This window comes from Mixophyes fleayi, chromosome 5, assembly GCF_038048845.1.
Source record: "Mixophyes fleayi isolate aMixFle1 chromosome 5, aMixFle1.hap1, whole genome shotgun sequence".
NCBI lineage: Eukaryota > Metazoa > Chordata > Amphibia > Anura > Limnodynastidae > Mixophyes > Mixophyes fleayi.
Window position 1 is genome coordinate 158997169 of NC_134406.1, and position 15258 is coordinate 159012426.

At 37.3% G+C, this 15258-nt stretch overlaps 1 long non-coding RNA gene across 1 annotated transcript; it reads right to left on the minus strand.

The window, feature by feature from the left end:
- Window positions 1-9752: 9752 nt before the first annotated feature.
- LOC142157755 (uncharacterized) lies at window positions 9753-11926 on the minus strand. The gene is made up of 2 exons (XR_012692609.1): window positions 11883-11926; window positions 9753-9834 (listed from the first exon to the last, which is right to left on the minus strand). It is a non-coding gene; the product is annotated as an uncharacterized LOC142157755 (long non-coding RNA).
- Between the last annotated feature and the right edge of the window lie 3332 nt (window positions 11927-15258).

Sequence of the window (15258 nt, forward strand, 5' to 3'; positions counted from 1 at the left end):
GTCCTGAATTGGTAGCACATTGCAGAACCCTGTGTATACCATCTGAATGATGATGACCAGCAACTGCAACTATGCACTGACACTACTTTATGAGTTTGTAAAAGACAATTATTAAATGCAACAAGACAGAGTTTTACAGATGCTGTATTTATTACCCTTGCAATGTTGTGCTATTTCCTTACTATAAATATGATATAACTAATATAGAGCTAAATGATCATTCCATGGAATGACGAAGTAAAGCTACACTCAAAGATTGCTGAAACTGTGTTAACTGTGCCTGTTTATCCACATATTTGATTTGCATATAATTTTACTGATGCTTTACTAATACTTAAGACTTTTGTAACAGAACAGAAAAGGAGTACAAGACCATCTCATACAGGCTAAAAGGATAAGATTATCCACTAAGTAAGTATGGACATGCTATTTGAAAATGGAGCCCAACAGAAACAATACATACATTATGTTTGTTGCATTTAACAGTATTAAATGACTACAAATGCATCATTCAGTTACCATTCAAAATATGTATTTTATTCTTTGCTTTTTTTGATATTTATGAAACGGATCTGTGTAATATTGATAATTTTTTTTTTAACTTTCTTCTAACTAATTTAATCGTGTGTATCATGAAATATCACAAACGTGCAACCACTTTGCCACTAGATATTGTCTTGAACTTAGGAAACAGCATGTGATTGGCTATTTTTGTCATGCATCATGGTTTGTTCTTTTTCAATTGTCATTTACTACAAAGATAGAAGATTTCTCTTTGGATTGCAAAACCTGAAGATTTTTTTTGGATTATTAATATTAATAAAACTTAATAAAACATAAAGCTTTGCATCTATGAGAAATTTTGCTACAACTTTACTCATTTCTAGGTTTGAGGTTCTACTTTGATGGGTTGTTTACACTTTTGCACAGTGTATCTCTAAAGATTTTTCCATCTCACTGCACCTTGACATGGACCATTCAGGGGCAGATGTGCAAAACCAAAGTGAATTGTAATGTTCATTGTGTGCACTTTGTAAATAACTTCTTGCTACCCAACAAAAAATATAGATGTAGTGATATAAAACTTTTTCTATATCCAAGGATTATGGGTTTAAAAAACAAAAAAAAGGAAATGTAACAGAGTTGTGAAGTTTGTGCACAACTGGCAATATAACAACATTTTACATTAAAACACCTGTTTGCGTATCATAAAATATGCAATTTTGTACTGGGCATGTCCACATAAAAAAGGCGTAGAGCTGACACTTGCTCCTCATTATGCTTGGAGAGTCAGAAACCAGGGAGAGAAGGGGTGGTGCATAATTTTGACCAAGGCAGACACATGTATGTCAGTCAATAGCTATGTTACTTGCAGGAGTGAAGGTGCAATTACACACTGATGCTGATGACAAAACACTAGCTAATTGCTTCTGTTAAGATGAATGCAGAATCACCTCTCCAGCTCATAGCTATTCCATAATTGCTCACCGCTATATAATAGGATTTAGCGGCCATTTGTTTGTGTGACTTTTTTTGCTACCAACTCCGAACTGGAATTCTATGTTATTTATTTTAAATTACACTGAATAGCGGATGTGTGTCTATCAATATAAATGTCAACAAATGTTTCTGGCCAGTTAGATTTATATTACAATTATGTTTGGCTAGTTTTATGCGATTGTGTATGGTTAGTGTACTGTGATTGACACTTTTCTCGATTATGTTATTCAATAATAGTTCAATTGTTAGTGCAAACTAAAAATACATATTGTTAAACATAAATACTTACAATTTCTGATTTACTATTTGTAGCTAAAGCATTGGTTACCTAAACATGCTATTTTTTATTACCATTTGGTCAATTATATATATACATGGGCATAGCTGCATGAAAAATTTACTGAGATGCCTTTGTAAAATATTTTGACACAAGTTAATTACCAAAAAATACTGAATTGTTAGTTGGCTCAATGCATATTTCACCATACAGCATATATTTTTGTAATCAAACACATTTTTATAATCAAACAAATTATTTTCCATTTTTCTGAATATTCTGTTTTAATCTATTACATGTATAGGATTTCTTGAAAAAGACCAGCTGACTTTTTGAAAATGTGTTTTTTAAATGAAAATTAGATTTGAAAATACATTTTTCATTGGCAAAGCCCATCTATTTATTCTGCCTAAATCTATTCCTTGTTGTAGCTCTGAGCTTTGGGGCTCAAGAGCAGAGGTAGATGTTGAGGCCTCTGGTCCTTCAGACTCAGGCTCACTTTGAGGCCAGGCTCTAGGGCTGTGGGGGCCATCCTATTGAGGATGGCCACACATGTTGTGCCAACTTCTTGTAGAGTTGTTTATAGCCACTCTTGAAGGCACACCTGCTGGACTTGCATCCCCTGGAGGGTTTGATGAATTGCATATAAGAGTTGTTTAGCTTCTTTGGAATCCACTTGCATTACCTCCAGGAGTTGCACATGTGAATGTTCAGGTCCAGCAGCTGGAGAGAAGGTTGGCATTACTGGTGGATCATCTTCACATTCTCCTCGTACTCCTTGATGGGTGATACATTTTGTTTGGCTACTTATTTTGATTTATCTTAAAAAGTCTTAAAATGAAAGAAACAAATGAAATCAAGCTACTTGTTTGGCGTTGAATCTTAATTTGCATACATTTCAATAGCGTACAAAAAAAATCTATTTTCTTACATACATTTTTGTCTGTTAAAAAAAACTGTAAACAATACCACTTAATTCAAAGTTCAAATATGTGTTAAAATGTAATGAGATATAGCTATAGATAGAAAGCCGAGAAATGGACTCACTAAATTATTTCTAAGCTGTGTTTGCCCAAAAAGACTAATTTCCCAATATTGAGAGCACAGTCCAGGTTTAATAGCCTGCCTACCCTCTTCAGTTCCTAGCTTTGCTCTAATCCCTCAGCATGTTTGCACTATTTATACCTAAGTCTAGTCACTTTATTTTTGCATTGTGTTTTCATTCATTGCTTATATTAATGTTTGTTCATTAATCCATTGAATTTATTCATATTGCTGTTCTATGAGTTTGTATTTTAGCAATGGAACTCATCCTTTTACTCAAAAGAACAGCTCTGTAATGTTCCTTAACCATCTCACAAATAAAGATCATGGCAATTGTGTCTAAAGGAATTACTCAAAAGATACAATACTACAACAAAGTACTTAAAACAAACAAGCAAACAAAACTATTGCTCTGAAGTCATGCAGCGATGTGTTCTTACTCAGCTGTGATATAATGGGCCACCTTTGTATGTCAGCAAAAAACACATCTGCAATGTCAGCATGCTAATTTCTAGGATATTTAGAAAGGATGATCACATCAGAACCTTTCCTAAGTTTGCATTTGATATTAAACTGGTAATGTATGTTTTCAATTTGCTATATAGACATGTGTAGGTAAAATAATTGAACATACAGTAAACTGGATGAATTTATAATGTAGTGCAAAAAAAATATTTAAGCAATGTGATTGATGTGCGTTATTAGTAGTTATTTTTGCAGTCACAGTGTACAATACATTTAAATAGAAATAGCCAAGGTTAAAAAATTATCTATTGTTTACCAATGGTGCATTTGCATTTGCACAATACATATATACATGTAATACATACACAAAAGACTAGTAATAATTATTTTGCAAATAAACCAAACAGTTCCTAATGTGGATGTGGCAGAACATCAGAAACTACACAGTTTTAAATTGGCATTAATGTATTCATGTAGAATATGATGTAAAGGTTTCTTTTGTAATTACAAGCAGTCTTAACTCAGAAATGTGGCCTAGATTCTACTCTACTTTATCAAACTGGAGTACTTTAAGCTATATGCACCTGTATGTTCTTTGTTGAATTATATACCATTCTTCACAATGAAGGTTTATTATACGGCCTGCCTTGATGCAAACATTATCCAAAATTAGTTTATATTATTGAGAGCAATCATACATAATTTTGCTTAAGATATTATTTCACACTTTACTATCTAGGTCAGCCTGAAATATTACATTTTGAAACATCTACATGTTGTTCTATTCTATGTTCACCAAGTGGTGATTGTCATATGGACAGTTTGCAAAATATCAGTATACCACACTGTCAATACTAACTGTCAGTGCCAACAATATTTGCTTCAAACATTGGACATATCATGCAACCATTGTACTGCACTTTTATACCAACCAGCTCTTGTCAGAACCGTCAATGTTGACAGTGCAGTTCTCATAGTGAACATGGCCATTTTCTAAGACACATTTTAAATACAAAGCCACAGTGTTTGGATAGTATGAAACAATCATTTGCTGTCACAGTTCATTGACTGTGAAATGCTGTTTTCCTTTTCACACAGAAGTGCCACAGCTTTGAAAGTATTGTGCAACAGCTGAAGTGCTCTCATGTGACAAAGGCACTACATTTCATACAATGCATTGAGAGAGCAGCAGGTTTATGTTTGAAAATGCATGTGTTCCACAGCAGTTAAATGGCAAAAAATAGGTATAGATATAATACAATGCATATAAGTCAGTGATAGGCCTCCTGATACACCTAGGCAGTCCTCTAAGCTTTAAAAGGGCAACACATAACCTTTAATCTCAGTAATAAGTTAAATAATAATAATAACAATAATAATAATAAAAAAAATAATAATAGTTTAATCAATGAAACAGACACACATCTGTAAAAACACAGCAGGCATTTAAAAGAAGCTATAACAAGCAAATCTGACTGTAAAGCATGAAGAAGCTGAGAGATGCCTGTATGTATATAAAAAGTACAAAATATATACAATATATACATTAATAGGTGGCAAAATACACAACAAACCTGCTTGTAATTAGTGTGAGAGAAACACTGGTAAGCTGATTTAGTTTGTTTGTCATAGGTCATAGGTTTTCATCCTATGTGTTTTAAACTCCAGGGTGTAATTTAGTTTCATAGTGGAAAGGTATCTTCCCCCTCTATTCCTTTATGGAGGAGAGTGATTGCACTTCCATTCCGTTAGGCTAGTCCTAATTTTCTGGTTACCTAGTCACATCAAATCTTAATCGTTACACTACAGTTGACTAGATTAGATTAAACAACTACTCAATGAGTTGTCTTTTTCATAGCTGTGACTGTACACATTCTGGGCCTAATTCATTAAGGAATGTAAATGCCAATATGTACAGTATTTTGTGTTAAATCACACTGTGCATGCCCAGATACGGACTATACGCCAGTGAACGCAGCAACCTCCAATTCATCTTTAAGCGCAAAAGACACTTATGACTGACTACAATTTCTTTGCTGGAATGGGAAGGGGAATGGGACTATGCACATTGTCATGGTATGTATTTTCTGCCCTATCACTTGCACCAGCTACAGGTCAGGTGTAAGTGCTAAGGGATAGTGATGATGGTCATGTATGCATGCTAGAATATGTGTTTGCAATTAGGAACAACTGTAAAAAGCATTTTATGTGCAGTAGACATTAATAACATTTTGATAAATGTAATTAAGGGGATTTTTTTAAAAAAAATATTTCATTAATGACTATTATTAACAGGTGACAATAATTGAATACTTATTTGTACTGTGACCTTATTTTCCGCATATGTATAGTATGTATCCAGCAGTGTCTTGTGTCTGTCTCAATTTTGCAAGTGCTGAGTGTATTTGTAGTTGCATATGTCCAATTTATGTGCGTTTTAAAAAAACACAAAATGTATTAATTTTGTGTGCCTTAATGAAGCAGGTCTTCTATCTTTCTTTAGTAAAAAAGTGTATTTGAGATTCCACATTAAAATGTGAACATAGAAAGCATACCCTGTTTTTCTGTAATGTATGTGCTGGGCCCTAAACCTTCCATGATATAAAGGGTTATTATATAGATAAATTTAGACAGGCAAAGGATTTATTTTTTTATCTGTTCTTTTATGTTGTCCTTTATCTTGAACAATAGAACTAACTGAGTGCTTGTTGCACCATACTTGCTGGACTGAGACATTAATCTGTCGTGATATCCCACTCTCAGGGTGCATCACACCAGTAATTGTTCCTCTGCAGAATTCAACCTCTTGAAATATGCTTTTTGAAATACATTGTGGATGTAAAATATGAGTAACTGCATCAAATAGGATATTGATATGCTTTTGAATATATACAACTTCTGAAGACAACTATAAAATACCCTGTTCTTCAGCAAACAAATACCCCTATTGGAATGGAAGGCACTGGTATAATATTATATACCGAGTTGTACTTGTAACAAAAAACTATTTTGTAAACACATTTTCCCCACTGAAATAACAAGTTTGTCAAATTGCAACTATTTAACTTTATTGCAAATCTGAAACCAAAGTGGGCATTGTAGAAACACCAGTGTCCTCTTTCGAAACATAGACCAAAATAGTGTGTATGTGCGGTTGTGGTGAATAATAAATTGTACTCTCCTTGTGACACAAAAAAATGTGTGTCATAAATGGCTTTTTTGCTGAAATAATGTCATATCCCTCAAGCCAAATATTGAGATATTAAGCCTCATTGTAATTGTGCCAGCAAAGTGTCATTTAACAGTGAACTTTTTGTTTGTTAAATATTGTATGTGTAGTTGAAGGGAGGGTAAAGTCCTGTGATTAAAATTTAAAGTTGTCATTGTTATATAGTAAAATGAATATTTAGCACAAAGAAATATGAGTGTTTTAAAGTACATTAAAAACTGTATGTGTAATAAATGTGTCATTTACTTGGAAACTATTTTCTAAAGTATGCTTGGCTCCAAATATTACAGTATTACAATTGTTTTTAATTGGAACTGATTTATGTCTGGGGATAATATATACATTCTTTCAGAAAGTAATTCTATAATAACATAATTCAAGAACATATGCCCACAAAATGAATTGTCCTCTAGTGCTCGTACAAGATTGCAAACTACTGGATTTCTATCAAAATAAATTAGTTCAGTTGCCATAGAAATTCTACATTGCATGTGTATATATATATATATATATATATATATATATCTATCCACAATACCAACAATTCGGTGCGCTCAAGTCAAATATAGTAGATATTAAAAGTTCCAACGTGCTTTGTTCGTGATCCAACTCTTCTTCTCATGCAATTTACTAAAACACCAGCAGTATATAGTCTGCGCGTCTTCCCTTCCGTCTCCCGATCTCCACGGGGACACAACCAACACACCTACAATATCAAAAACACAGGGGCGCTTCCATAGTGTATTATCCAAGTAAAATGTTTTATTCCAAACATTAAAATAGCACGTACCAGATGGCAAAGGTATTCAGGCATAAATAGTACAACAGCTCTGATATTCACATACGAACAGCAATATTTGAAGCAGCTCGAAGTCAGAGAGTCTCCACAATCACCTCATATATATGATATATATATATCATTTTATATTTTTTCAAACAAAGAACAGATATAAGATGGCGCATAACTCAGCAATAATAATTGTCGCAAAAGTCAATATTTGAAGAACACTTGCCAATGTCCAGGCGGCTGTCAGTTCCCATTAGAATAGGTGGTGGTCTGGAAGGAATCTAGAACAAAACATATGGAATAGGGTGCCAAAGTGGTGTAGTATTGTTATATCATAAACAATACTGTAGTGACTGCAAACATAAACCAATAGGTAGAAAAAACCACGTGTTATATATTTGGAACTTCCAAATTTCATAGCAGAGTCAAACAGAGTGAACATAAAGAGCAGAAGGAATTAAAGTTTTCATGCAAATTTTAAATATTGAGGGTCTGCCTGATGATTCTCATTAAAATGTTTTGAAACAGTATGACTTGTCACCTTATTTTTAATATTCCTTATATGTTCTTGAATGCAAAGTTTTAGAGGTCTTTTTATTTTGCCTGCATATTTTAATCTGCATGTGCACTCTAAAAGATATATAAAAGAGATTGACATGCAATTCATAAGTCCCTTAACATTAATGTTCCTACTATTATTACAGTTGTAAAACTCTTTATTCATTAGAGCCTTATATTTACATATATTGCAATGATTGCTCCTAATGCTCTCTTTAGTATCAAGAAATGAAGTGTGTTTAGTCATAGGGGCATATTTAATTGGCCGCGTTACTGTCAAAAATAACGCGGCTTGCGCACTATTACCATTATTATGGTACTAGTGCACATAATTACCGTTATTACGGTACCTTTAACCCTGGCTTTCTGCTCGCAGCTCAGGGAGATGCAAGCTGATATCCGGGTTAGAATTACCGCAATAACTGTAACACTTTTAACGCTGCGTTACTCTCCTACATGCACTAAATATTATTTTTGGACTACTTTAAGAAAACAGAGTTAAGAAATTTGACCAAGTGGTGAAAGTTGGGTATGGAATGTGTTTTAAAATATATTTTAACTCTGAGTATTATGATACATAGTAGTACAGTGTAATTAAATAATATTTGAGATAATTAAATATTTGACTCTATGGAGGGAACTCAATTGTCCACAGAGTGCCTCCGGAATGTTCGAGGGGGTGCTTCACGGTGATGTAACATTGCAGATTTATCCTTGCACCTGAAAGTTGGGGTACTGTATTAACTGCAAATGTTTTCAGCTGCGTATTTGGCAGAACATCTCGGCTAACTGAATTTCCCCTATGAATGTATTTAGAAGAATGGAATGATGTGCTCTGTATATTTAGGGGTTAAACAGGATTAACATAAACTGAGAAAATTTGGACAAATACTGATATAGATTTGATGTGTTTACTGTTTCTGCCTTCATTAATTTTTACTTTTATAGTTAATAATAATCTCTTTATGATGCCACATATTTTAAGTAAGTACATAGTTTTGTGAGTTGTGTTGCATAATTATTTTTGTTATATGGTTATTGTGGGTCTGATTAGTCTGTGAACGTATTGTGAGTGCAACTTGCATTTAAAAAAACCTGCATGTAATTTGCACGCATGTATGCCGGTATTCAAATACAAACTGATCACAAGATATGCTTCCATTTGCATATGGGTATAAGTACGACTGGTTATACTTTACTTGTCGTATGTGGACAGACAGAACACAGTGCAGGAAACATATATGTATATGCATACGTGCAACATAAAGTCCTATCACAATGCATGCAAAAATAAATAAATTAGAAATGAATAATAATATAATAATTAGTAGAAATGTTTTAACAAATTGTTTTTTTAATTTTTAATTTTAAATACACAAATCAGGATGTTCTTAATGTGTACTGTACACATAATCTGTTTTTATAGCTTCTCTTCTTCTAAAATACATGTTCTGTGCTATCTAGTCGCAGGCATACATGTAGTCATCACTATCAGTCAGCACTTACACTTGCCCTGTAGGTGGTGCAAATGATAACGCTGAAAAACCCGTACTTACAAGATGATTATAACTTGAATGAGCCGAATCAGCATTGGCACTTCCTCAGCACACAGAGCTGGATTAAGGTTCTGGGGGGCCCGGGGCACTTAAGACAGGGGGGCCCCATATTGTCGAATATGATATTCATTTTAAACAAATAAACAGGCAATGCTATGTGCACTACTGTTAGATGCACACAACTCTGCCTTCACAAGAATAACAGTGTGAAGTAGGACATACCTCCCAACTGTCCTTGTAGTCAGACCAAATCCTAACTAAGTGAGACAGTCACCCAAATTCTGGACAGTCCCACCATATTGAGAACAGTTGGAAGATGGCCCTGCTCTCTCCTACCTGCTGTTGTCACTTTCACCACCTGTGGCTGCTGGTGTCTTAAGCTCAGTTGCTGCTTGTGTAGATTCTGGAATGTCGGGGCCTATTTTGAAACAAAAACAGGTACATAAAGTTTAGGAGTCCCCAAAGAGTCCGGTTAATAAATCAGTAGCACAACCTTTAATAATTAGGCCTCCCTCCCTGCAACCAGCCCCAAATTTGAAATTAAATTAAATTAATACTATTCACTTTTAATAATAGAACTATTTTCCCCAAGCAGCCCCGACATTAAATTAATAGCGTACACATTTAATAAACTTATTTCCCTCTCCACCAAACAGCCTGGTGTAAATGAATAGCATTTACATGTAATAAATAAACCTATTTTTCAAAACCATTGCCAACATTTTATAATTCATATTCACATTTAATAAATAGCACTCCTTCTCCCCAAACTCAAGCACACATTAAATACCTCACAATCACTCCACAAATAATTAACAAAATAACCTTACTATATGTAAGTATATATTGGTTATCCCTAACAGCCTAGTCCAGCTAAGCACTAGCAGGCCTGATTTGTTGCAAGGCAACAGAGCTAGCATGGAGGCATATTACATTTTGTACATTATACGTTTCCATATAAAGTAAGTGTATGTCCTCTTTAGGAGAGCTAACAGAATGAGTGGCCATAATTTTGTCATTTTTCCCATAATGCCCACTTTTAGAAATGCTACTTCCCTGGGGCATGGAGAGAGGGTCCACAATAAATAGACAATCTAGGTCTGAGCACATCGTACTTCTCTGTTCTCCATTTATATCCCCAACATCCCACTCCTCAATCCTCTTCTTCATCTTAATCCTCTATCTTCCCTCTCACTCCTCATTCCCGACCTACTTAGCATCTTCAATCCCCTTCTCATCAGCGTTGGTTTCCCTTCCTGGGTTGTCACTCTGCAACCCCCTCTATTTGTATAATCACATCCTCCTTGTCCATAATCACCCCCTCTCCTTGTCCATAAATCACCCCCTCTCCTTGTCCATAAATCACCCCCTCTCCTTGTCCATAAATCACCCCCTCTCCTTGTCCATAAATCACCCCCCCTCCTTGTCCATAAATCACCCCCTCCTTGTCCATAAATCACCCCCTCCTTGTCCATAAATCACCCCCTCCTTGTCCATAAATCACCCCCTCTCCTTGTCCATAAATCACCCCCTCTCCTTGTCCATAAATCACCCTCTCCTTGTCCATAAATCACCCTCTCCTTGTCCATAAATCACCCCCTCTCCTTGTCCATAAATCACCCCCACTCCTTGTCCATAAATCATCCCCTCTCCTTGTCCATAAATCATCCCCTCTCCTTGTCCATAAATCACCCCCTCACCTTGTCCATAAATCACCCCCTCTCCTTGTCCATAAATCACCCCCTCTCCTTGTCCATAAATCAACCCCTCTCCTTGTCCATAAATCACCCCCCCTCCTTGTCCATAAATCACCCCCTTCTTGTCCATAAATCACCCCCTCTCCTTGTCCATAAATCACCCCCTTCTTGTCCATAAATCACCCCCTCTCCTTGTCCATAAATCACCCCTTCTCCTTGTCCATAAATCACCCCCTCTCCTTGTCCATAAATCACCCCCTCCTTGTCCATAAATCACACTCTCCTTGTCCACAATTATCCCCTTCATTTTCATAATCACCTCCTCCTCTGGCTGAAACACACACAGACACAGTCACACACACACACACACAGAAAGTTTCACACACACAGAAAGTCTCATACACACAGTCACACACACAGAAAGTCTCACACAAACACACACACACAGAAAGTCTCACACACACACAGTCACACACACAGAAAGTCTCTCACACACACACACAGTCACACACACAAACACACACACAGTCACACACACACACACACACACACAGAAAGTTTCACACACACAGAAAGTCTCATACACACAGTCACACACACAGAAAGTCTCACACAAACACACACACACAGAAAGTCTCACACACACACAGTCACACACACAGAAAGTCTCACACACACACACAGTCACACAAACACACACACACACAGTCACACACACAGAAAGTCACACACACACACAAAGTCATACACACAGCAGATCTTAACTTACCTTATCCCCCACAGACAGGCAGGGCAGCTCTTCTCTGCTCCTCCTCACACTGTCATGTACACGCAGCTAAGGAAGCCCAGAACACTCAAAAAAAAAAAAGCAAAAGCTTACCTGTGCTTATAGTGCCGACAGAGCACTTAAAAACGGAACCCTGTGCTGCCCCCTGTAGACTGACATTTGGGGGCAGCAAAAAGAGCCACAGCTGGTCCGGGGGGCCCCCTGAGAGAGGGGGACCGGGCCACATGCCCCCTGTGCCCCCCCCTTAATCCGGCCCTGTCAGCACACCCTTGTTGAATATCTCCTACATTCATAAGCTACTTCCCTCCACACAATTCCACTCTTCAAGTCATGAATTGCATGCAATCGCGTTCATTGGCATAAATTCCATTTCTGAGCATGCACAGAGAAATTTCATGCAAAATACGGCATGCAAAGGGATTTCCATCCAAAGATGAATCTGGGGACTGTATGTTTACTGTACAGTGATAAACAGGCTATTTGTTTCCCAGCATGTTATACAATTGTTACTATTGGATTGCATCTAAGGATGCTTAGTAACTTTGACAAGGACTCCCTATAATGCCAATACATGAACAAGTCAAATTCTCTGCAGTGAATTCTGGGATTTATTACTTGATCACCATAATTCAAAAAGAATGATTAGTTCAGCTGCACCAGGTATTTTCCTTCTAACATCCTTAGATTAATTAATTTAATTCCAAATATTCAGGATAACTATATAATCCGTATCCTGAGGGGTGCACCCAAGCACATAAAGACATACAGTTGAAAAGAGAGGTGTAGATCGGGCACTCAGGGATTTACTTAAAACTTATACATTTGTCACCACTTATATTTGTGTCAATAAACACTTGAATTTGTGTGTTAATAATGTCTTCACTTAATTTCAAAATCAATATTATCACAGTTGCTATACCAATATTATACTATTAGAAACCGATCATTATTAAATAAAATTATTAGTTTCTCACATAATCATGAAGAGCATGGTATAAGGCTGGGTACACACTACAGTGTTTCAACCAATTATTGGGCCAATCAAACAATATACAACCGCTTGCGATAACCGATCGTCACTCACCGGACTGTGAGTGCCATTTCTCCTGTGTTCAGGAACTGTGGCCATCCGCCATCCTGAGGGTCTGCGCATGTGCAGCCCTTATTAAACCTTCAGTACCTGTTGCTTTTAATTGATTGGATGATCAGGCAACCCTCCCTATTAAAACCACCTGTGATCATTACCTGGTTGCCTGATCTTGGAGTCTCATTCCCCATGAGCCTCTGAAGGTGTTTCTGTGTTTCCTCGTGTATTCAGCTCCAGCTGATTCCCGTCTTCTACGTTTGTGGTTTCCAGACCACTTCAACTCTCCTGTGTTCATCGTGCCTGCACTCAGCTGATTCCTATCTGCTACTGCTGCCGGATTCCAGTCCGCCTCAACTCTCCTGTGTTCATCGTGCCTGCACTCAGCTGATTCCTATCTGCTACTGCTGCCGGATTCCAGTCCGCCTCAACTCTCCTGTGTTCATCGTGCCTGCACTCAGCTGATTCCTATCTGCTACTGCTGCCGGATTCCAGTCCGCCTCAACTCTCCTGTGTTCATCGTGTCAGCTCTCCACTGATTCCTATCTGCTTCTACTACCGGATTCCAGACCGCCTCTACTCTCCCGTGTTCAGCGTGTCTTCCCTCCGCTGCCTCCGCTACTACTGCCAGATACCAGACAGCCTCTACTCTCCCGTGTTTATCATGTTTCCAGTTTTACTTACTACTGCTTCCTGAGTATTGCTCCGTGGATACTGGTTACCTGCCGTGCGCTGCACCAACCTGATTACCGCTTCCATCCTCCAGTGGTCTCTCCTCAGCCGTTCAGGTATCCCTGCACGTCTCTCTGACAGCCTGCTCTCCTGAACCGCGGTATGCATACCTTCCATTGACTTTGCTTTTGTATTGCATATCCGTCTGGACTGTGTTGTGTTCATCTCCGGAGTCTTCTATCTACTGAAGCTATTGTGACTATTGACTTTGTGTCCTATTACCTGGATCGCTCTAGTGACTTTGTATACTTAAAGCAGTGCTTGTCAGTTATTATTGTTTTGTGGATATAATTGTGGGATCTAGTTTTGTGTGCCCGTTTATCCTCTGCATTACATTCATCTCCTCGTGCCCCTCCTCACATATATATAGCAGTGGTACAACTTGCTGATGCAGACCACTGAATCCTGTTTCCCTGTGACACCAGTTTCAAGTATCCTCTCACATAAGCAGTGGTACAACTTGCTATACGCACACCACTGACTTCCCCGTTACCTACTTGCACCTGGAATCCATTCCTTCACTATAGACAGTGGTACTACTTGCTATACGCAGACCACTGACTCTCACTACCTCCTCGCTACTCCTGGACATTCCTCCTCACTATAGCAGTGGTACAACTTGCTGTACACAGACCACTGACTCTCCTCGCGTTTACTTGTCCATCTGGTTCCTCGTGTACATTCATCTACTCACTACCAGTTGCTGCTAGTCATAGACTTTCTTTGAGCATTCTCTCACCATCTGCTGATTCTCCTGTTCCGTTGTCACCCTGCTACCAGAGAACCATAGTACCAGCTATATTACTCTGGTAAGTACATCATCTGGTGATATCCTGGGCAAAGACTCCTAGTGCCCGTGACACCGATATCGCATTAGTGTGTACGCTGCAACGATGAATGATTACCGTTCTAAAGCAATTGTATCATTTAATTTGATTTTTAAACCGGACTAAAAATGTCATTCAATGATGGAACAATGTCGTTCCAATTCTGCAGTGTGTATGCACTCATGACCAGCAGTGTCCATAGATCTCTATGGAGTATGCAAAGTCACGATGTTTTCAGCCTATGGTTATGACAGATGAAGGGCACAGATCTGAAGGTAAATCATGTAAAACATGTATAGTGTATATACATGAATCTGCATGCTGATTGGGACTTTTTTTTCTGTCGTTGGTAAAATCGTTGGAGATGTTATGTTCAAAGCACCCACATAAGTCTCATAAGGAATATAGGTAGTATGAACAGTGTAATAGTTGCAAGATAACAGCTTCTATATGTGATCAGCTGTTAAAACTAATCATATTATGAACTCCAAGGGATATTAGCAAAACATGCATTGCAGTGATTATAAAATGACAGCTATTATATCTTGAGCTGATTTACTATATCACTGCACACAATGTAGGTTTTATACTCCGTTCCAACTATCAATTATTTATATCCCATGTTAATAACCAAATATTTGGGTAAATCTACACATCTTTTTTCTTTTCTATTCAACTGTTAATCACCATAATGACAGTGATGTCTACAGAATTA